At 44.3% G+C, this 25,080-nt stretch overlaps 1 pseudogene; it reads right to left on the reverse strand.

Annotated features, from left to right (window-relative positions):
* Window positions 1-10,100: 10,100 nt before the first annotated feature.
* The window catches only part of LOC139361436 (zinc finger protein 669-like), a 35,685-nt pseudogene continuing 20,705 nt past the window's right edge, over window positions 10,101-25,080 (reverse strand).

Genomic DNA, 25,080 nt, shown 5'->3' on the forward strand with positions numbered 1-25,080 from the left:
CATGCATTCAGTGAATCTAAAATAAAAGTTGAAATTATTTTTAAATAGGCGAAGATCTGAAAAAACGTTTCCCAGAAGAAGAGATACAAATGGCCAACAAATATATGACAAAATTCTTACCATCTCTAATTGTCAGGGGGATGCAAATAAAAACCACCATGAAATGTCACCTGACACCTCTTAGAATAGCTGTTATCGAAAAGATGAGTAGCAAGTATTAGTGAGGATGTGGATAAAAGATAACCCTTGTATACTCGTGGCGGAAATACAAACTACGATGGCCATTTTGGATAATAGTATGAAGGTTTCTCAAAAAATTTTTAAATAAAACTACCTGCTGATGAGGCTGTTGAGATATAGGAACACTTTTACACTGTTGGTGGAATGTAAATTAGTTCAACCATTGTGGAAGACAGTATGGTGATTCCTCAAAGACCTAGAACCAGAAATATCACTTGATCCAGCAATCTCATTACTGTGTATATACCCAAAGGAATATAAATCATTCTGTTATAAAGATGCATGCACACACATGTTCATTGCAGCACTAGTCACAACAGCAAAGACATGGAATCAACCCAAATGTCCATCAATGATAGACTGGATAAAGAAAATGTGGTACATATACACCATGAAATACTATGCAGCCATAAAAGGGAATGAGATCATGTCCTTTGCAGGGACATAGATGGAGCTGGAAGCCATTATCCTCAGCAAACTTACCCGGGAACAGAAAATCAAACACTGCATGTTCTCACTTACAAGTGGAAGCAGAACAATGAGAACACATGGATACTGAGAGGGGAACAACACACACTGGGGCCTGTTGGGAGGCAGGTGGAGGGAGAGTATCAGGATAAATGGGTAATACATATATGCATTGGAATATTATTCAGTGTTACATAATAATGAATCCCTGTCATTTATGACAACATGGGTAGACTTCGAGGGCATTACGTTATATGAAATAGGCCAGCCACAGAATGACAATTACTATATGATTTCACTTGCATTTGAAATCTAAAATAGACAAACTCACAAAAGCAGAGAGTAGAATGGTGGTTGCCAGGGGCCGTGGTGCAGGGGAAATGGGTAGATGTGGTTAGAGCACAAAGTTTCACACATACCATATAAGTAAGTTCTGGAGGTCTCATTTACAGCACAGTGCTTATAGCTAAGAATACTGTATTGCATACTGAAAATTGGCTAAAAGGGTGGATTTTGTGTTCTTACCAAAATTTCTTACCAGTAATAATAATAATGATGATGATGGGGGGGACTTTGGGAGGTGAAGGATATGTTTATAATCTTAAGGGTAGTGGTGTTCATGATGTATACTTATCCCCAGACTCACTGAGATGCATACCTTAAACATGCACAGCTTTTTAAATGTAATCATAGCTCAACAAATTGAGTTAAAAAAAAAGGGGGGGTTGGTTAAAAAATGTAAAAGGAGGGGTAGATGTTCCCTTGTTTTTCTCTCTTGGCTATTTTCTTTCCTGCTGTCTGGAATTAAAAAATGATAGGTGGGTATTTAGCAGCCAAACTGGAGCCTCTTCTAAAGTACAGCAGAGCAGACAGCTGGAAGGGGCCTGCGTCCCTAATGAATTTGGCAAGCATCTGTACCAGCCATGATAGGTGTAACTATAGATTTAAGTGAGAAAGAAATAAACTTCTGCCTCGTTTAAGCCACTTTGTTCAGACATTAATTTCATATGCATATAGAGAATATATGCTCCTTACGAGTAGGAAAAATGTTTATGCCATATGGTTCATAATGGGTGTTCAGCAATGTAGGATGATCCTGATTGTGATGACAATGGTGACAAACAGCATGAAATAATAAGGAATGAAAAAAAGTGGTTTGGGTTAATAGTTGTATATAGATACTTTATTTAAAGATTCTGCTGCTAATATCATTCAATGTATTTGTATGCCGGTGGGAGTTTTATTAGATGTAGACTAAGAAAGTTTACATTATTTAATGAAAAATACTAGATCAATTTTAAAAAACAGTAAAAATATCATGAGATGGAACTAAGCATCTATATTGCAAAGCAACTCTCCCAGTTGTTTTATGCATAGTAATGATTGAGGATCCCCTGATCTACATCCAACAGATCTCAACCTTTATAGGTGCTATCAAGGAAGCACCTAAGGAAGACAATTTTCCTGACTATAACCATACCTCCAGTTAGTAATAAATCTGGAGATCTAGAACCCAAATCCAGACCTCCTGCTTCCATGTGCAGTGGTCTTTCGCTGTTCTGTTTTGTTCCACTTGGTGAAGAGGATTTGAGGATAAATGGCCTCATGATTCAAATCCCTCCTCTGCTCTGAGGAATATAGCCTTGTCCTAGCAAGCAAGAAAATCATACAGTAGTGGAAGAGGCAAATATACATTCACTAATCTAACATACAAGGCAGTAAGCACCGTAATATCAACAAAGCACTTTGGGGTTTCAGACCAGGAGCAAGTGGGGTGATTAATTCTTAGCAGGGCTAGTAAAGTCTGGGAAATGTTCGCTACAAAAATGTCTGATCATTAACGAAAGCAACGGGTTTCTCAACACAGTCTAACTTATTGTAACAATATAAATGGTTGTTTGTTCATAAACTTTCATCTTTTGCCAAAATGTTTGTAGCTTATATTCCCATTTAACAAGGTTTACTGGCCAAAACTGTGCACCCACGTCAGTCCTCCCATAAAAGCAATTTTGCATGCATAGAACACCTCTATCTATGAATATCCCTAATGAGGTACAGAAAGGCTCTTATTATCCAAACAGAGACATTCCACTGCTGCTGGAGAGCCACAGACGGAAGTTTTCTCTGCCTCCTGGAAATGAAGCCAAACTTTCTTCTTTCTTCAGCCATGAGGATTCCTGTCCTCCTTTTCACCATTTTCTTGTTTATGAGCCAAGTTCTACCAGGTAACAAAATAAACTTGGTAAGAACGGAGTGCCTAACACCTTGCAGGGATTCAGTACTTAAAGAGAAATCACCATCATCTATGACCAGATAGGGGATCTCATAGGAAATCTGGAAGACACACCAGTCTCTGGCTCCCTGGTTAGGCCCAGTTCTGTCCAACCCACCTATACAGGCCCCACACACCCAGTGCCCACCAGGCTCCTGTCAGCCAGGAGGACCAGTGCTCATCCCCTGAAATATCCGTGGGAGCCTGCATCCCACAGGGACTCACATCTGGGGGTCTACCTCCATGGGGGCCTCTTGGTTGTGGTGGCAGGGGCGGGGGAGTAGTTGACCTCCAGCCCTCCCATCCTGGCCACTGTATTTTGTGGGGATCATTCAGTCCTGGGAGGTTCCTGGGGACCCCAAAAGGAAGAGAACAGGGTGGTTATGGCAGCCTCAGCCCCAGGCTCTGGGCCAGAAGTTGATAACGACCAATTCAGAGCAACCACTGAATTCAATCCTCTTACAGATAAACGAGAAGTTGGCGAAAAACTGAATGTCGACCATTCTATGGTCATCCAGCATTTGAAGCCAATTGGAAAGCTGAAAAATCTTGATAAGTGGGTGCCTCATGAGCTGACCAAATATTTTAAAAATCATCCTTTGAAGTGTCATCTTTTCTTATTCTATGAAACAATGAAACATTTCTTGATCAGATTGTGACATGCCATGAAAAGTGGATTTCATACAACTGCCAGCTCACTGGTTGGACTGAGAAGAAGCTCCAAATCACTTCCCAAAGTCAAACTTGTACCAAAAAAAGGTCATGGTCACTGTTTGGTGGTCAGCTGCCAGCCTTCTGGCAGTTTTTGAATCCACTACAGTTTTTGAATCCTGGTGAAATCATTACATCTGAGAAGTATGCCAAGTTAATCGATGAGATGCATGGAAAACTGCAGCACCTGGAGCTGGCACTGGTCAACATGAAGGGCCCAGTTCTCCACAACCCATGACCACATGTCATACAACCAGGGCTTCAAAAGTTGAATAAACTGGGCTATGAAGTTTTGTCTCATCTGCCATATTCATCTGACCTCTCGCCAACCAACTACCACTTCTTTAAGCATCTTGACAACTTTTTGCAGGGAAAACACTTACACAACCAGCAGGATGAAGAAAATGCTTTCCAAGAGTTCATCGAACGCTGAAAGCAGGGAATAAACAAGTTTATTTCTCATTGACAAAAATGTGTTCAATGTAATGGTTTCTTTTCTTTTTTTAAGACCGAGTCTCACTCTGTCACCCAGGCCAGAGTGCAAAGGTGCAATCTCGGCTCACTGCAACATCTGCCTCCTGGGTTCAAGAGATTCTCCTGCCTAGCCTCTTGAGTAGCTGGGATTACAGGCTCATGCCACCACACCCGGCTACTTTTTGTGTTTTTAGTAGAGACGGGATTTCACCACGTTGGTCAGGCTGGTCTCAAACTCCTGACCTCCTGATCCGCCCGCCTCAGCCTCCCAAAGTGCTGGGATTACAGGCGTGAGCCACTGTGCCCAGTCCATTGTAATGGGTTCTATTTTGATTAATAAAGATGTGTTGCAGCCTAATTATAAAAATTTAAAATTCACGGTCCAAAACCACAATTACTTTGGCACCAACCTAATAATAGAAGAATTAAAAGAGGCCTTTATATTAGAGAACCCATGGATGATAAAATAATAAAGAATATTACAATCTCCATAACCCGCAAACTTGGTAACTTAGACCAACTGGATGAATTAAAAGACACAATCTATTAATACTAAAACATAGGAGAAATAGGTAATCTAAATATATTGATAACTATTTTGAAAATGGAATCAATACCTAATAACCTTACAGAAAACCTATAGATTCCAAAAATCTGACATTCTGTCATGTTATTCTAACTGGTGGGCTTCAGGTATTTCCATTTTGATAAGAACATAGGTGAGTCGCACACACTGACTTTTAGTGTTCATTGGTCAGGAAACCTATGTCCACCATAGGATACTGGAGAGCGATGCGTTTTGGAGAATTTAGGCAAGATAATATGATTTTCAGAGTTAAAGGAAGACAACCTGTTTTATGTACAGTAATTCCTCATAATATCACAGGGGATACCATATTTAAATTTTGGGGTATCCCCAGGTATAATTCTTATTTGAGCCACATGTGAATTTCAGACACGCAGGCTGCCCAACTTTGGTGGCTTGCAACAGATGTGGAAGTTAATTCACAACCTACTTTGTGGAGGCATAAAATTCAATGAGCACTCATTTAGCATTGTATTTGAAATATTATTTTTGTAAAGTTTGCATTTCCAATTAGGTGAAATTTTAAACCTGTTTCAGTTCTTATCCACTTTTTTTTTTTTTTTCCCTGAGATGGAGTCTTGCCCTGTCACCCAGGCTGGAATGCAGTGGCGTGGTCTTGACTCACTTCAACTTCCGCCTCCCAGGTTCAAGCAATTCTCCTGCCTCAGCCTCCCAAGTAGCTGGGATTACAGGTGCCCACCACCACGCCCGGCTAATTTTTGTATTTTTAGTAGAGATGTGGCTTCCCCATGTTGGTCAGGCTGGTCTTGAACCCCTGATATCTTGTGATCTGCCCACCTCGGCCTCCTAGAGTGCTCGGATTACAGGTCTGAGCCACGGTGCCTCGCCTCTCCACTCTTTTTAGGCAGAGGGGAGTAAGGTTTTCTTTAAGTTAGGAGGGACTCCCGTGTACCCAACCCATTTGTGTAAATTTCTTCCTTCAGACTTCTTCAAATCAGCATCACCATTGTTAAAGGCCTCCCGCATGGTAATAATTGCGCTACAGGGTTTTACAAACATGAAGTTTATGTTTGGCTGAATTGACCTCCTTACTGTGACACAAGGGGAGCATAGGTGTTTTCACCAATTATGAAGCGGGTTCACTGTGCAATGGCTACCAACTTTTCTGAGTACAATGAGACCAAACACATTCATACATAAATTCCATGAAGTGAATTTATTACTTACAAATAGCAAACAAAAGACAACAGAAGTCTAGGATTCAATATGAACCGCTACCACAAGATCAGGAAGGCTACCTAGAGCAGATGGATGGAGTTTTGACTGTAAATGCTTCACTTGCACCACAACTGAGGGACCCCAGAAAGCAGCCCACCTTGGGTTTTCTCAAATGATGTGGTTTGCTGGACACAAGTGTTAAAGGCCATTCTGTTTCGAGCAGGGACTATAACAGAGCCTGGGCTGTTCTGACCAATGTCACCTGATTATCAGGATATTGCCTTCTCAGCATATCATACAGTTATCTTGAGAACTACCAGTAAGAAAGGAAGGAAAATGGCCCTACACCCTTAAAACTGAAGGATCAGGATATTTGTTGTGACAGAAGCACAGACAATAGCAACAGAGTGTTCTTGTGAGCCATCTACTAGTTCTCTTGACCGGAGCATGGCACCTAACTGTCTTTCTCTTTCCTTTCAATGGAAACTGTTTCAGAATATTTTGAATATTTTGAGTTTCTACATCTACAGAGTTGAGGCACATGATCACTGGCAGTGTAGACTCTCTGCATGGTTACAGGAAAGAGTTCAGGAACCCATCAAGTCACATTGGAGGAGACCACCTAATCCTCCAGAGACTGTCACTCTATCTTCCTGGCGTTAGCTCCACACGCAGTAAGGCCATTATGTGTAAGGCCAGCAAGACTTGCCGTCCGAAGATTCGACTTTTGACATGCTGATAAGCAGCAGTGATAAGAAAAGCCCACACACTCGCTAGGAATTTTTCAATGCAAGCAACTGAGACTCTTCTTCATATCCTTCGATAGGGGCTAATGTCAAACTCTTTCTTCCCATTTTCTTTACTCATCAGTGCCTGAACCATGAGGAACCATAGATGTACACCTCATCAGGAGGGTGTATGGGACAGCGGCAAGGGGAGCAGCAGCACAAGAAACAAACAAGGCCACTACTTCTGCCTACATAATAACTATTATCTTGGAGTGTACAATAATTAATAATGTTCACATGGCTGCCCTCAGCATACAGAGATGGTGACCAGAGTAGATGCAGGGACTACAGAGATACAGCCTGATCCTTGCTAATTAGGACTTAAGTGTTGGCTTATGTGCTGCGCTTTTGTACATTAATAAGTCAGGGCCTCAAAACTGCCTGCTAAGCAAAGGCCAAATGTCATGCTGGGGTGCAATGAAACATTCATGTCTAGGAGATGAGAGCATTTTAGTGTGGGAGAAGATGACAACACCTGAAGACCACAGAACGCTGTGCAGGCCAAAGGGAAGGCCCATCGTCACCTCACAGTTCTGACTCAGGTGACTGCTGATGTGTTACGGAACCGTCAGCCGACAGCAGGTAGGTCAAGTTGAGCAGGTGTCCTGCATGAGGGCTGGTCCATTCCATTTGTGTTGCCAATTATTTCAATAGCATCTCATGCACCCCACTGGTGAGGAAGGAATGAGTACCCTACGTTTACTGGCACCGTTAAACACATAACATCTATTACTAAACAGAAAAACCAGACATCAGTTATTAATTACATATAGGAGGATGGTGTAATCTCCCATAGGCCCAAACAGGGATTAACTTAGGAGCAGAGAGTGGTATAGGATGAAAAAAGTGAGGATGTTTCTTTTTTTTTTTTTTTTTTTTTGGAGACAGCAAGCTCCGTCTCCGAGGTTCACAACATTCTCCTGCCTCAGCCTCTCTAGAAGCTGGGACTACAGGCACCCATCACCACACATGGCTAATTTTTTGTATTTTTAGTAGAGATGGGGTTTCACCGTGTCAGCCAGGATGGTGTGGATCTCCTGACCTCATGATTCACCGGCCTCGGCCTCCCTAAGTGCTGGGGTTACAGGCGTGATCCACTGCACACCCCCGGCCGAGGATGTTCCTTTGTTCCTACAGGACTATGTGATTGCTTTGTCTGTTGGCTGGTAGGGAACTGAATCATGTCACACAGACTGGTAAGACTGTAATACTCTAAAAAACAATATATAAACTATCATATCATAATGGTGCAATACTATCTACTACAATGAGAAAGGCATCGATGAAAAGCCGAATGATATCATATGTGACTGAGAGATTGAATGCTTCCTCCCTCAGATTGGTTACAACATGTTGTCCTATCACAGTCCTCTCTCCTTCATTCAAAGTGAATGATCCAAATAATAGACAGAAATAATAAAGAATAAAGGGCAACACATGCAAAGAACTCACGAGATGATACTCTATGGTAAAATTTATGTACTTAGGAATTAATACCAAGTCATTATTAGCAAGAAATAAACATCTTTACATCAAGAGTAGTTTTTCCTTTAATAAAGAAAGGTGGAATGTGTATAATGAACAAGGGATAATCAAAATTTACCAAATGAGGCTAGTAAGACTATCCCAACAATTCACAATCATTATTCACTGGTCCATTAATCACAGGACAATACATACAAATGAAACTTACCTGAACGGGTGCAGTGGCTCATGTCTGTAATCCCAGCACGTTGGGAGGCCAAAGTGGGCAAATCATGAGGCCAGGAGTTCAAGACCAGCCTAGCCAACATGGTGAAATCCTGTCTTTACTAAAAATACAAAGAATTAGCTGGACATAGTGGTGGGCACCTGTATGCCCAGCTAATCGGGAGGCTGAGGCAGGAGAATCACTTAAACCCAGGAGGCGGAGGTTGTAGCGAGCCGAGATTGCACCACTGCACTCCAGCCTGGGCAACAGAGGGAGATTCCATCTCAAAAAAAAAAAAAAAAATGAAATAAAAAAATTAAACGTACCTACATATTAGAAAAATTAAATTCAACCATGAATCCAGCACATTATCAAATGAATAGACAAAAATTCTATCAACAAACTTAATATCATTATCTATGAAACTCAAGTACTACTGCTTAAAGAGCATTTACAGAACTCTCACCTCAAGGTTTCCCACAAAACAAGGTGAAATGCATACTCAAGACTCTTTAAGAATGAGCCACTGATAAAAGCAATATACTTGTAACTTGTGTAACATTTCATACATTTTTTTCAAGCACTGCACCATAATTAATTTGCATCAGGCTTTCCAAATTAGAAAAGCTTCACTTATAGAACTTCTTTCCCATGGGAGTTTTCACATGACTTTTCAAGTAAATGTGAAAACTGAAAATATTCTTGCAGTTTCTAAACTATTAGAGTCTTAATCCTGTGTACGTTCTTGTATTTACAAGGTCCAGCCAGCTACAGTGTGCATTTTCATATGTCCCTGAGTGGGTATGAGAGAAATGAAACATTCCCACATTCTGGACATTCATAGGGTTTTTCTCAGGAATCAGCTGATGTCTTCAAATGGAACTAACATAACTGAAGGCCTTACCACAAATTTAGATTCAAAAGGCTTTTCTCCACCCTGAGTCCTCCCAAATCTTCAAAAACAGGAAAATCTGAAGGCCTGACCACATTTCCTACATTCTTAAGGTTTCTGTGCAATGTGAGCCTTTTCATGCTTATGAGGGAATGGGAAAGAGTATATGTTTTACCACATTTCTTACATCCAAGGAGCTTTATTTATTTATCTATTTATTTATTTATTTTCTTTAATTTTGAAATGGAATCTCACTCTGTCACCAGGCTGGAGTGCAGTGGCACAATCTCGGCTCCCTGCACCCTCTGCCTCCTGGGTTCAAGTGATTCTCCTGCCTCAGCCTCCTGAATACCTGGGATGGCAACCATATGCTACCACACCCAGGTAATTTTTGTATTTCTAGTAGAGACGAGGTTTCACCATGATGGCCAGGATGGTCTCGATCTCCTGACCTCGTGATCCGCATGCACAGGGCTTTCCCCCAACCCCCTGTGGCTTTTTATGTCCTTGAAAAAGAACTAAGACAACTGAAATGTGCCACCATGCCCAGTTAATTATTTTCTTTTTTCTTTTTTTCTTTCTTTTTGAGATGGAGTCTCGCTCTGTCGTGCAGGCTGGCATGCAGTTGTGCGATCTCGGCTCACTGCAAACTCTGCCTCCCAGGTTCACACCCTTCTCCTGTCTCAGCCTCCCGAGTAGCTGGCTTGAGCCAGCGTGCCTGGCATTATTTTATTTTTTCTAGAGACAGGGTTTCACCGTGTTGCCCAGGTTGTTTCACACTGTTTTAATCCGGGCTGGTTATGAACTCCTGGGCTCAAGCAATACACACACCTTGGCCTCCCAAAGTGCTGGGATTATAGGCTGAGTCACTACACCCAGCCTCTATATCATGACTTCTTTCATGGCGAGTAAGATGACTGGAACGAGCGTAGTCTTTACCGCATCTCTTACATTCATAGGGTTTTTCTCCAGTATGAATTCTTTCGTGGAGGTGAGGGGAACTGAGACAACTGAAGGCTTGGTCACATTGTTTACATTCATAGGCTTTCTCTCCAGTATGAGTACTTCTATGGTTACAAAGGGAACTCAAATGACTAAAGGCTTTGCCACATTGTTTACATTCATAGGGTATCTCTCCAGTATGAATGCTCCATGGTTACGAAGGGAAGTGGAACAGCTGAAGGCTTTATCACATTTGGTGCATGTATCGGGTCTTTCTCCAGTGTGAGTCCTTTCACGCATCTTAAAACAACAAGAAAATCTAAATATTTTCCCACATTCCTTACATTCCTAGGGTTTCTCTCCAGTGTGAGTTCGTTCATGTATTAGACAACAACCGGAAACAGTGAACGCTTTACCACATTGTTTATATTTATAGGGTTTTTCTCCTGTGTGAGTTCTCTGATGTCTTTCAAATGAATTGAGAAAATAAAACACTTTCCCACATATCGTACATGTATAACTGGATTTCCACTGTACATTATCATGTGTCTTCTAACACCTGGAACAGAAACGAAGAATTTCCCACATTGTTCACATTTATATTGCTTCTCTCCATATGGTTTGTACCCTGAGTGAGCCAGGATGTGCCTATTAAGGAGGGAATGATGTACAAAGACTTTTCCACAAACACTGCTTTCACATTGTTTTAATCCAGTAGAAATGTTCTCATTCAGATCAAGATTTGGAATTTGGCTGACTACTTGTCCATACTGTCTACCTTCTTTGCTTTCACACAGTCTCTGTACCACATGATTTCTGTAAAAAAATGACAAGCACATTATTATTGGTTGGTTTAATAACTTTCCACTTACTAATAGGTCTTGGCCTTACACTGCTACCAATACCAAGGAAAAAGCATTGTTATTATTATTATTGTTATTATTATTTTTGCCATGATTGAATTATTTGAAAGTAAATGGGTTACTACTGAAAACACGGCTACCACCTGCATGGCTATGACCAAATTAGTAACATTCATATACACAATTTTGTAGTGCTATTTTCAAGTAAACTGTTTTCCAAACACTGACTGCTACCTTGAAGTACGTTACATTTTGGGTGAAATTTTTCTAAAAAAAATAAATTTCAAGTGACTCTATTTGTTTTGATTGTTTGTTTTTAAGTTCATGACAAGCTAAGATTCCTTCAGAGGACTTTATTTCCTCTTCTCAGTGCAAATTATCTTATATCTTTCCCAAGTTTTTCAAAGTGATCTTCAATATTCTGGTCTTTCCATTTGTTTCCTAAAATGCAGACCCACAAAATTATCATGAATTATTACAAACTACAGAAACATTACTAGATTTCATGTTCATTGTACACAGTGCCCATGCCTGATTTCTTCACCAAATCATTCCCTTACCACATTCCAAATCACAAATAGCACTGATGATAGGGAAATACTTCTGTAATTAAGTGAAATGTGTTGTCATTCTTACCTACAGAAGCCAGGTTCCTGCAGGTTTCCTGCATCACTTCTCTGTAGAGATTCTTCTGAGAAGAATCTACCAAAGCCCATTCCTCCTGGGTAAAGTTCACAGCCACTTCCTCAAAAGCCATGGAGTCCTAGAACATTCCACACTTGTGGATAGAAGGACGGGTGAGAATGACAGCACTGGGAATCTATACTCAATCCATAAGCTGTTTACATGATTCTAAAATTTCCAAGCATTTATTCTATGACTTGATTGTCACAACTCTTACTCTGTTCACACATACTCCCTCCCACACAGCAGTACTAATGCGAGAATTGAACTATTCAAAAAGGCAACAGCAAAGTAGAAACACCCATCTCATTAGAAAATCCAGGGAGTAAGATGTGCTGCTAGGAGTCACCTTTTAACTTCACTTTGTACATTTCTAGTATCTGTCATAATAAAGTTCTACCTGATGTGCATAAAGGAGTTAATATTATCAGTCCTGAGACTACTTATTCTTAAAAATGCCTGCTCATAAAATTCCATCTTTGTTTGTATTAGTAACTTACATTTTGAAAGGGATTCCACCAACCCAAGTAATAAGAATGACTCACTGCTCTAAATGGCTTATGCAATATATTTGCCAAAACTTTTTCTGCCGAAGGTCTATTATTTTCACTGCAGTGGTGCTTAGGGAACCAGACACCAAAACACAGTTTGAACACTAAGTGTTCAGTGAGTTTCCCTGGTAGACAATATTTTACATGTGCTGTCACTTATTAACTGGGGAGTTGAGCCCATTCCATGTGATTATACCAAAAGAGAGTAGGCTTATTAAATTTAATTGAGTAGTAAATAAAACCAATAATTGATATTTGACAATATTAATACAATAATTTTTCAAATTTCTATTGCACAATGTCAAGGTAGAAAGGAATAAGAGGAAATACGACACCTGTTTTTTAAAAAGGACATTAATGTCACCACTTCCAGATGCTATTCCTATGAAATCACATAAATTCCCAAATCAGGTTTTTTTTCAGGCAGGAAAAATTACTTTTTCATGCATAGTAAAAATGACAAATGTCTAATGCTTTTTAGTCATCTAAAAAAAGAGTGATGGCTTGTCTAACATACTTCTAAGATTTTCAAACGAAAATACTCAGGACAGCACAGTATTAGCAGAGAGATGAGCAAGCAGACCAACGGGAAGAAAAGTCTTAATGACCCAGCATTTAAATGGAAAGTTGATGAATGATAGAGTAGGCACTGTAGAATAGAAAAAGAAATCACATGCACTTTAAAATATGAGGCAAACCAGGCTGGCATCTGCTTAGGAAGATGCATTGCATTCTTCTCTATTCCATGATCCATAATCAACTTATTATATATTCAAATATGAAAGATAAAACCAGAACACTTTCAGAAGTCACAGAAAGATTTTTTTTTTTTAACGAAGGATTAGGCAGAATTTCTTTTATGTAAGAAAACAGTGATAAAGGAACAGACAAACTCAAATATATTAAAATTTAGGGAATAAAAAGAAAATAGTGTGGGCAGGGCATGGTGGCTCACGCCTGTAATCCCAGCACCTTGGGAGGATGAGGTGAGCAATCATCTGATGTCAGGATGTTGAGACCAGCCTGGCCAACATGGCAAAACCCCGCCTTTTTGCTGTTTGTATTTTTTGTTTTTTGAGACGGAGTCTTGCATTGTCACTTGGGCTGAGGTGCAGTGGCAAGATCTTGGTTCACTGCAACCTCCACCTCCCGGGTTCAAGCAATTCTCTTGCCTCAGCCTCCCAAGTAGCTGGGATTACAGCTAATTTTTTTTTTTTTTTGTATTTTTAGTAGAGACAGGGTTTCACCATGTTGGCCAGGCTGCTCTGGAACTCCTGACCTCGTGATCCGCCCACCTTGGCCTCCCAAATTGCTGGGATTACAGGCCTGAGCCACAGTGCCAGGCCTAAATCCCCGTGTTTACTAAAAATACAAAAATTAGCTGGGTGTGATGGTGGGTGCCTATAATCCCAGTAACTCGGGAGGCTGACACAGGAGAATCACTTGAACCCGGGAGGCAGAGGTCGCAGTAAGCAGAGATAGTGCCACTGCACTTCAGCCGGGCTACAGAGCAAGACAGTGTCTCCAAAACAAAAAACATAAAACAACACCAAAAAACCCCTCAGATATCCAGATAAGAGGACACAGATGTGTCCACTGTCATAAATTCTTCACCATGCTACAAGAGGGGAACTGACATTTTGGTGAATCCTTGTAAGTCATCAATTTATCTATCATACTTTTATTTCACCAGTAGCATTCACAAAGCTAAGTCCTACAATTCCATTTGAAATTACCCTTGAAAAGAACAGACCTTTAAATCTTACTACACTCACTCTGGGGAAGAAATAAATATGAACTTTTAGCAAATAAAATACGTCATTTTACCTTGCTACTTTGGAAATAATACCTTTATCTTTCAAACTGTACTGACAACATGTATCTTACAGTCAATGAAAAACTGAAACTCATATAAGGGGACAAGCCTTATCAAGGTAACAAACTCAGGGAGAGGCAGCGCTGACTCCAACACAGACCTTTCTAAGTGTCACTGCAGGCCCTTCTATCCCTCGGGACACCCATCCTGTTCAGTTAAGTACTCAGTGACCACCTAGGAGGCACTGGCACTGCTCTTTGTCCTCCTGTGTGCCTTGAGTGCATTTTCATATTCAGGTTTTTGCACATCCTCTCTGGGGTGGGTTTTCCTTGTCCTTTGGGACAGTTTTTCTCTCTTCACAAATCTGAGACAATCTAGAGAGCAGAAATCATTTCTGCCTTTTCCCTTCAATATCAGCATCCCATTGGCAGACCGTCAATGTGTCTCTGAGGAATAAAAGCTCCGTCTGGAGGAACAGTTTTAATGACCTAGCTTTAATGACATTACGTTGTATTGTCCATTCATTTTAATGTCGTAAAATTTTAATAACCCTAAGGGGTCACCATTTTAGATGAAACTATACCAGGAGATTCCTCTAAGGCCAAGAGCATCCAGCTGCTCCCCTGAGAGACTCTACCCCCTACCTCAGGCTGTCCTTGGGGATGAGATGACCCCGGGGCTGATACTCACTAGACCCTCCGATAGACATGGCCACAGCGGGTATCCTGGATCATCTCCAGACAGTTCTAAAATGCCAGGACTAGGAAAAGACAGGAGGGTGTCTGAGGACACAACACCCTGTAAAGTTTTCACGGGGGGACCTCAACCTAAAGACATTTTGGTAATATGTACACTTAGGAAAGATGAAGAGAGGCACAAAGATTTTCTTTTTATAGTAGTATGTCAGATGATTTATTCTCCGCTTTCCTCTCTTGTAAAATGTTTGGAAACAGAAAAATATTTTGGACAAGGTGGCTCTCGCATGCATTCCCAGCGCTTTAAGAGGCCGAGGTGGGCGATCAGTTAAGGTCAGGAGTTCAAAACCAACCTAACCAACATGGCAAAACCCTGTCTCTACTAAAAATACAAAAATTAGCTGAACGTGGTGGTGGGCGCTTATAAGCCCAGCTACTTGGCAGGCTAAGGCAGGAGAATCGCTTGAACCCGGGAGTCAGAGGTTGCAGTGAGCTGAGACTGCGCCATTGCACTCCAGGCTGACGACAGGGCAAGACTCCGTCTCAACAACAACAAAATATATATATATATATAAACATACATTTAAAATTACTACATGTAGATAGTATTTGAAGTCATGGGACTGACTGAAGGTAGAAACAAGAGAAGGCAAGGAAAGTTTTTATATTGATATTTATATATAATTATATAAAATTAATAAACATAATTATAATATATAAATATATCATATAGGCTGGGCACAGTGGCTTACACCTGTAATCCCAGCAATTTGGGAGGCCGAGGTGGGCAGATCACCTGAGGTCAGGAGTTCGAGACTAACCTGACCAACATGGAGAAATCCCATCTCTACTAAAGATACAAAAATTAGCCAGGCATGGTGGTGTGTGTCTGTAATCCCAGCTACTCAGGAGACTGAAGCAGGAAAATCCCTTGAACCCAGGAGGTGGAGGTTGCGGTGAGCCCAGATTGTGTCATTGCACTCCAGCCTGGGTGACAAGGGTTAAACTCCAACTCAAAATAAATAAATAAATAAATAAATAAAACAAGAAATATATATTTATGTCTAAATATATAATTATAATACATACATGTATATGTAAATATACATTTATTATAAATTTGTTAATATATGAAATATGTTTAGTTCTGAGACAGGGTCTGGTTCTGTCACCCAGACTGGAGTGCAGTGGCACTATCATAGCTCATTGGAGCCTTGAACAGGTGGCTCAAGCGATCCTCCCACCTCAGCCTCCTGAGTAGCTCCTCCTGAGTGGCTAGGATTGCATGCACACACCACCATGCCTAGCTAATTTTAAATTTTTTGTGGAGACAGGCTCTTCCTTTTTTGCCTAAGCTGGTCTTGAACTCCTGGGCTCAAGTGATCTTCCTGCCTCAGGCTTCCAATGTGTTAGACGTGGGCCACTGCATCTGGTTTAATGCATTTTTTAATTTGCGAGTTTATATTATTTGATATTTTTAAGTACTGAATGTGTTGAACAATCAACTTGCAGAATTCCTGAACAATGGACGGTCAGCTCTCATGTCCTGGTTCAAATCTCCCCAGCACACCACGGCTACAAACCTTTCAGCCAACTTCCACTTATGTCTCCCAGGGCAGGACAATGTCACTTGGCCAATCCCCACTAAGAGGGACTCTGGAAAGGCATGAAACTATTCTGTTTTCTATAATGGAACATGACCAGGGAGAAGGCAGCTGGGAGGGCCAGCTGGGCCCTCCAACCAGCAGCGTCCGCCATCGACCAACTGCCCTAGAACTACACCGTGCTGGGCATTTGGGACACTGTTATGAGCAAGAGTTTCCATTTTTCTTCTCATGGGACCTTCATGCTAGTGGCAAGAGACTTTTTTTTTTTTTTTGAGACAGAGTTTTGTTCTTGTCACTCAGGCTGGAGTGCAATGGTGTCATCATGGCTCACTGAAACCTCTGCCTCCTGGATTCAAGCAATTCTCCTGCCTCAGCCTTCGGAGTAGCTGGGATTACAGGATTGCACCACCACATCTAGCTAATTTTTGTATTTTTAGTAGAGATGGGTTTTCACCATGTTGGCCAGGCTGGTCTGGAACTCCTGAGCCACTGCACCCAGTCAAGAGGGAGATTTTAAATCAATAAGGAGAATTGGGATGAATGCCAGAAGGAAGAATGTGTGTGATGGGGAGGGGACCTAAGTTATTGTCTCACATTTTAACACTTTCATAGGCAATAACTAAAAATGTAGAAGCTTAAAACAACACACACCTTAAAGCCAACTATGGCAAGCTAGGAGTTGAGCCTATTTAAGCGGGTCCTGTGCTTGGGATCTCATGCTAAGCAGCTGGGCTGCATCCTCATCTGAGGCTCCCCCAGTGCAGAATCCATTTTCAGGTCCGCTGAGGTTACTGGCAGAATTCATTTCCTCAGACCCGCTTGGCAAGGGCCCAGCTTTTTGCTTCCTTGCCTACGGGGCCCCTCCAAAGGTCTTTCTCAGCACAGCATCTCCCTCCGGCAGCGCCTGCAGGTGGAACATTTCTCTCTAGTGTGCGAAGGTGATGCACTGTGACAGTGACATCCCATTGCTTTTGCCAGGGCCTATGACTTAGAAGCCAGTCACCGGTTTTGCTCGTATCTAAGGTCAGGAAGACTATGCAAGGGCATAGGTCATTGGGGGGTCAGTCACTTTAGGGTGTGGCTGCCACCACAGAACTTGGTGAGAATTTAAGGGCTGGTAGGAGCTGGCCAGGTACAGGGGTGATGGTGTGTCAGGCAGGGGTGAGGGCATGGAGGGGGATGCAGAGGCCTGCACCCTGGAATGTCCTTTCACTCCCTGAGGTTTTGTTCTCCTGATCCCTGACTACATCCCAGAACACGGTGGGGCCCTAGCAGGGGAGAGGTAGGGAAGCCTGTGTTGTTCATCTGGGGACCTTGTTAGGCAAATCAGATTAGGGGCCAGGCTTTCAGTGGTGGGTGCGAGCGTGGGAGTGATGAGTGTGCAGGTGTGTGTGGGAAGAGCGATGGGGATGGGGTCAGCCCCAGCCACCATGAAGACCTTAACCGTGCATCCACCCATCCCAGCAGCGTCCGTGAGTGAATGCCTTCAGGGTGCAGGTACTGTTTTGCACATGGAAGTGAATCAGAGTGGGACACTGCCTTGCCTTAGAGAGCTCACACTTCTCCTTCTTCTTCTTCTTCTTCTTTCTATTTAATTTACAACAGAGTCTCACTCTGTTGCCCAGCCTGGAATGCAGTGGTGTGACAGTGGCTCACTGCCAGCTCTGCCTCCCAGGTTCAAGCAATTTTCCTGCCTCAGCCTCCTGGGTAGGGTAGCTGGGATGATAGGCACGCATTACCATGCCTGGCTAATTGTTGTATTTTAGTTTCACCGTATTGACCAGGCTGGTCCCAGTCTCCTGGCCTCAAGCGATCTGCCCGCCTCAGCCTCCCAAAGTGCTGTGACTACAGGCGTAAGCCACCACACCGGGCCAGAGGTCACACTTCATGCCAAGTGGGTGGCAGCTACTCAGACAGTACCCCAGCTGGTGCTGGGAGTGAGGGGTGCTCAGCGTCCTAGGAAGGCAGAGGGCTGCATGAGAGGTTTGGGGAGGAAGGACTGGAGGAGGATTTGAGATTTTCACCTGAGCAACTGGGTGGATGGAGGGGCTGTTTACAGAGAATCACGAGAATGTGGATGAGCAGGTTAGGGCACTAATAAAGCACTCTGTTTTGGCCCACGGAAAATTTGAGATGCTTCCCTGTGTCCAGCTGGGGCTTTGGGAAAGGTCAGGGCTGGGCATCTGACTGGGATGGATGTCTCTAGCAGGCAGCAGAGCATGTGGATGGTTTGTGAAGCCCGGAAGGGCATGAGATTTCCTGTGGCAGTGCCCACTGCAAATGGAAGGGCATTTGGCCTGAGCCCAGACATATACAAGTTTGGCAGAGTAGCTATGGAAGTACAGGAAAACCAAGGGTGTGGGGGCACATGAAGCAGGAAGCTCAAATAAGATGAGGAAAGAGGTTTGAAAGACGATCAGGGCTGGGGACAGTGGTTCATGCCTGTAATCCCAACACTTTGGGAGGCTGAGACGAGAGGATAGCTTGAGGCCAGGAGTTTGAGACCACCCTGGGCAACATAGGGAGACCCCATTTCTATAAATAAATAAATACCATTGGTACTTGGCATTTCAGGCGGGGAACAGCAAACATATGAAAGCTCTGAGGCAGGAAAGGGAAGTGATTAGTGCTCGCTCCTGGTTCCTTTATCAGACCTTAAAGAGATGCAGAGACATTTCAGGTACTCCTTGGCCGAGCTCCTTCAGGGAAGGCCTAAGTTCGCTTCTACTTCCCATCTATTAATTTTTTTTTTTTTTGGAGACAGAGTCTCACTCTGTCGCCCAGGCTGGAGCGCATGCAGTGGCACCATCTCAGCTCACTGCAACCTCCACATCCAGGGTTCAAACGATTCTCCTGCCTCAGCCTTCCCAGTAGCTGGGACCACAGGTACGCGCCACCAAGATCGGCTAAGTTTTTGTATTTTTAGCAGAGATGGGGTTCCATCTTGTTGGCCAGGCTGGTTTCAAACTCCTGGCCTCAAGTGATCCACCTGCCTCGGCCCCACAAAGTGCTGGGATTACAGGCGGGAGCCACCGCGCCCGGCCCTACTTCACTCCTAATGCCCACCATACGTGCTTCCAAGTGTTTGCTGAATGAGAAGGTGAAGGAGTGAATGGGACTATGTGACTTCGGGCAACAGGCAATCCTATTCCTTGGACCTCAGTTTCACTTTTTGTAAAGCAAGCCTGTCTCTCGCTGTCTGCCCTAAAAGCCTGAGTTCTGGCCTTGAGATGAGTGCGTCCTGTAGAGCAGACTGCAGGTGGACGTTGAGCTGGGTCTTCTAGGGGGCCAGGATCCGGCCAGCTCTTGGGTCCGGTCCTCCCGCGGGACCCCGCACGCCCAATCCCAGCGCCGCCCCGCCCAACTTGCCTTTGTTCCCCCAGGCCCCGCCCTCTCCGCGCGGCTTGCTCCCCATTGGCCGGAGGGGGCCCTAGGCGCCCGGCTCCGCTGGGGGCGGGGCGGCGGGCGGTGGGCGGGTCCATGTGCACCTGTATGGTGTGTTTCCTGGCCGCAGCCCCGAGCCAGCTGCAGCTCCTTGATCCGAGCCGGATCCTGAACGGGGAACACGGGCTGAAGCGGCGCGGCGGCCCCTCCCCGGGGCTCCATTGTTGAGGCTGCCGCGTCTCTGTCGGCTGCTCAGCTGCGCTCCAGTGCGCCCAGGCTCCGCGGCCAGGAGCGAGCGATGCGAGGCGGCAGCCTGAGGTGAGAGGGCGCGAAGGGCGACGGGTTCTCTGGACCGGGCGGGGGTCTCTGCCCCGGGCGTGGCGGCTCCGAGCTGGGCTCCGCAGGGTCCGAGTTCGGGATCCGGAGTCCTTGCGCCTGGGCTTTGTCTCGGCCTCGTGTGGCACCGGGGGCTTCGCCCCTGCTGCGATAAAGCGTGGGCCCGCGCGGCGGTGCCGGTCGCCCTGCGGGTGGGGGCCGGTCCCCGCTGCTCCCCGGCTCCCCGCGACTGCCGCGGAGGGGACTTCATGGACCCGGGCGCTGGCTTCTGCCCGGTTCTCCGCGGCGTGGCTGGTCCCCGCGTGCGCAGAGGGGGCCCTGCGAGAACCCACTCGTGGGGCGGGGCCCGGGTCACCGCGAGTGGGAGACTCCGCCACCCTCCCCGCCTTCCCTCTCAGCGAGACTGCTTAGCTAGACTCACCGAGGGGACTTCGCGGACCCTCGGACGAAGGAGACCGTGACTCTGGGTGGGGGCTTTTTCCTGGCCCCGCATGACAGTTTCCTGTTTTGTCACCTATATAGGTGGCTGCGTGGACCCACGCGCTTGGGTCCTGGCCGCCCTGCTAGTGGGGCTGTGCGCCGCCCCGTGCCTCGTCTAGGTCGACCCCGCCTGGGACGCGGGTGTAGTGGGGGTCCGTGCGCGAGGGTCGCGGTTGGTGGGGTCGCACCGCCCCCGCCGCATGGTTTGTCCTCTCACTTGCCCGGAGGGAGGAAGCGAGAGGCGCGGGCCCGGAGCTGTCGCACAGCGGCCGCACCGACCTCTGTCCTGGCCGACGGGTCCCGGTGGGCGAGGGGCTGTCACCAGGCGTCCCACCGCCGCACTTCCTGCTCTGGCCCCGGGCTGGGCTCTGATTGGAGGGAGCAGGGCCCTTCTGCCGGGCGCTTCTTGATTTCTTCCGTTAGTAATGGGAAGAAAAAAAAATCTGGAAAGGTAGATTGAACTTTGTAACTCTCGGCGCTTGGAGAGTGGAAGAAGCTCTCCCAAAAATTTGGCGGGCTGGAAAATGCGTTTCAAGCAGGAGCATCCACACCCATGGAATGAGGCCAAGGCAGTTACAGTTAGAGGTCAGATTTATGAGGGGAGAGCGAGGGTGAGGTCCGTGGGTGGGGAGATTCTGACCTCAGCTTGATAAGAAGACGTGATGCTGCCCCTCAGACGCGTATTTCTCAGCCACCAGAGAAAGTGGAATCACTCCTTAGTGAATGCTTTCATCAAACTTTTGAAAAACCTGTAATGTTCCAGGAAGGAAAATCGAACTGGACAGTTTTCCCCTTTTAAGACTGTTAAACGTCCCGGAGACAAACAGCAGAAGGCTCAAGGAGTCCAAATACTCAACCTGAAGTTCTTTCTGAACAAGAGATTGTGTATAAGTAACAGGCATACGAGACAAAACTGAACTAATCACCGCAGCTGTGGCTCCTAGCCCTGTAGCGTGTCATGCAGGCCCTTTTGCGTTCTCTGCCCTCCGCTGTCCCAGACCCCAACGCTACCGCGCACCTCCAGTCATCAGCTCCTGCCGACCCATTGCTATGAACTCTGTTTCGGTGGCTCTCTTCTCTCTGAAGTTTTGCTCTTTCTCCTGAAGTCCTGGTCTTGAAGAGCTTATGATCTGCAGGGATAGATTGGATTTGGGCAGTACATAATTAACTGTAGCACAGCTTGAAAAATGCTCTGATAGAGGTGGGCAGGCAGTTTGTACATGCGGGTAAATGCGAGGTCCATTTTCAAAACCATGAATCCAAGTATTCATGCTATTTTAAATCTGCAATTCTTTGACTCTCCAGAGGATTTTTAGATTAATTTTTTTTTCTGTTACTTCCTAGTGTTTGTTGCATAATTCAGAGTACTTGATTAAAACTTACCAGGTCGGCCGGGCACGGGGGCTCACGCCTGTAATCCGAGGACTTTGGGAGGTCTAGGCAGGCGGATCACTTGAGATCAGGAGTTCGAGACCAACATGGCCAACATGGTGAAACCCTGTCTCTACTAAAAATACAAAAATGAGTTGGGCGTGGTGGTGGGCGCCTGTAATCGCAGCTACTCAGGAGGCTGAGGCAGGAGAATAGCTTGAACCCAGGAGGCGGAGGTTGCAGTGAGTGAAATGGCTCCACTGCACTCCAGCCTGGGCCGTATAGTTTAACTTTCTCTCTAAACAAAAACAAAAACAATGTACGGGGTCTACCTCCGGCTCTGGAATTTTCCTGGAAGGCCTTCTCTTCTGGGCTTCATTTTTCTCACTTTTGAGGATCGTAAACTACATAATTTCCAAGATTTTTGCCCTACACCTTTAATTCTTTCAAGCAAATAGAGCAGAGAAAAATTCTCTTCCCCGTAATGGTGTAAGGAATTCTCTCACAGAAGGGAACACATGGGTATGGAGAAGACAGAGGGTATATATATATATATATATATATATATATATATATATATATATATATATATATATGTTTTTTTGTTTTTTTTTTTCTTTTTTTTTTTTTTTTTGGAGACAGAGTTTTGCTCTGTTGCCCAGGCTGGAGTGCAGTGGCAGGATCTAGGCTCACTGCAAGCTCCGCCTCCTGAATTCACTCCGTTCTCCTACCTCAGCCTCCCAAGCAGCTGGGACTATAGGCGCCTGCCACCACGCCCGGCTAATTTTTTGTATTTTTAGTAGAAACAGGATTTCACTTTACTAGCCAGGATGGTCTCCATCTCCTGACTTCGTGATCTTCCCGCCTCGGCCTTCCAGAGCGCTGGGGACTACAGGTGTGAGCCACCGTGCCTGGCCGACAGAGGATATATTTTTGAGCTCTACATTTCAGAGTTCTTTTCTCTAGCCCTGGCCTGGGTCCCAAGCAGGGAACTTAATTCACTCTATCACTGAAGTATTCTCTTGCTTTGATACCATTGATATGTTGTCCTAGAGATTTGCTGTGGCTACTAGGAGTGTTTCATAGTTAAGAACTGATGCAACCTCTCTTTTGTCAGTTGATGAGTCTATAAACCATGTTGTTTCCTTTAGTATTATGTCCCTGGAACTGGAAGGTCAGAGATGAAGTTTTCTTAGATTGTAAGTCTCAGTCTTTGCTATGTACCTTTGTCTGTCTCCCATGTTACCTGCTGTTTTTCCCCCCGTTTTTCATTTTAATGTTTTTATTGGATAGGTGTCTATTATTGCAGGCTACCTCAAAACGTTTTTGGATATTGACAGGATATAAGTATGAATAATATGTAAAAGATAACTTCTAGTTCTTTTGAGCAGAGGATTTGGTTTCTATATGTGGCCCTATTAAAGCTTTTGTTAAGTCCAAGTGCTTTCTGAACTTCAATTCCCTTACCTGTAGAATGGAGTTAGTTGTTAGTAATACCTGTTCTGCCTAACTCAGGAGATTGTTTTGAGGATCAAATGAAATCATAAATGTAATGGAATTTTGTAAATTTTTAATGAAATATTGTATTACCTAAGTTTTTTTTTTTTTTTTAATGCCGTATTAAGAATGGAATGAATCTGGGTTTTCCTTTGAAATCCCAAATGTTTAATGTACAGAGAAGTTTTAATGTGTCTGTTGGGGACTTCATTAGGATTGTTTTCTATCTTTAACTGGCCAGTATTGTTTTATATTTTAGCATTTTTGGGGAACATCAAAATTTGTGTTTCAGTTATCATTAATATTTTACAAAGTCACTGAATGTGCATGATTTAGTCTTTACCAATCTCTTCAATTATTTACATTCCCATGTAAAAAATGCAGTAATGGACGTCCATGTAAATAACATTCCCATGCTTTAATGAAGCATCATTTCTTGACATTGCAGTTTCTAAGTGCCCTGTGTTGAGGTCGGGAAAGCTAAAGGGCAGTCAGAGGTCAAGGTCAGCAAAGCACCACCTTTGACATTTGAAATTCAGCAGCAGGTATCACAGTGAACCCCATTCCAGCATCCAGGAAGTTTCTCTGCCCTGTCTCTCCTCCAGCCACCTCGGAATCTGTGTCTGCAGTGTTGGTCCTGCTTTCCTGTCTCTCCTCTGCCTTTTCCTTCTCTTCACCAACTTCTACCGAGTGCCTCTGGTGTCCCAGACAGTGGCAGTGGGAGGACAAAGGCTAATAAACCGGGCCCTGGTCCTCAAAGGATTGATGTTTTCTGTTCAGATATTAAGTTACACTGTCATATATAGTGTTGACAGACGTTGATACAGATTTCCTGTGAAGTGCAGAAGCACCATCCTGGAAGCAGAGATGCAGAGGCAGCACTGGTGACTCACACATGGAGAGCTGGAGTTCTTGGTCTATTGGGATAAACTGACCTGGACATCATTTCAGTGCAGCGGAGTGAGTGCTGGGATGGGCTCCCTCGGGGCATCTGGGGCTGGGTTTGTCTGGTGTTTAGTCTCCTGCTTGGTACTTAGAGTTTATCAGTAAAATGAGCATTGTGAGGTTTCTAAGTGAAAGGAAAGGCAATCACTTACCTGAAACCTGAAATTTGTAGGTGTTCTGGGCCATTTATAATTCATTGAATCTGTTTTGTCAGAACAAGTCTATCATCTATTGTTGTGGATGGAGTGTGGCCAGCTCTGTCTTGCGATGTAAGGAAGTCCGGAAACGCCTGTCAGGTGTCAACACGGTGCCAGACAGTCTTCTAAGGGTTTCCACGTAAATCATTGTATTCATTTCTGTTGCTGCTTTACCACATTTCCACAAATTTTGGGGCTTAAAACAATTGAAATTGTATCATCTCACAGTTCTGTGGGACAGAAGTCTGACGTGGGTGTCACTGGGCAAAAATCACCATGTGGGCTGGGCTGCATTCCTCACTGGAGAATTGTTTCCAAGCACTTTTGGCCAAACATAGTTTCTTGTGGTTGCAGGACTGAGGTGTCTGTTCCCTTGCTGGCCATCTGTTGGGGGCTGCCCTCAGCTGCTGAG

This window comes from Macaca nemestrina, unplaced genomic scaffold (assembly GCF_043159975.1).
Source record: "Macaca nemestrina isolate mMacNem1 unplaced genomic scaffold, mMacNem.hap1 Scaffold_493, whole genome shotgun sequence".
Taxonomy (NCBI): Eukaryota; Metazoa; Chordata; class Mammalia; order Primates; family Cercopithecidae; genus Macaca; species Macaca nemestrina.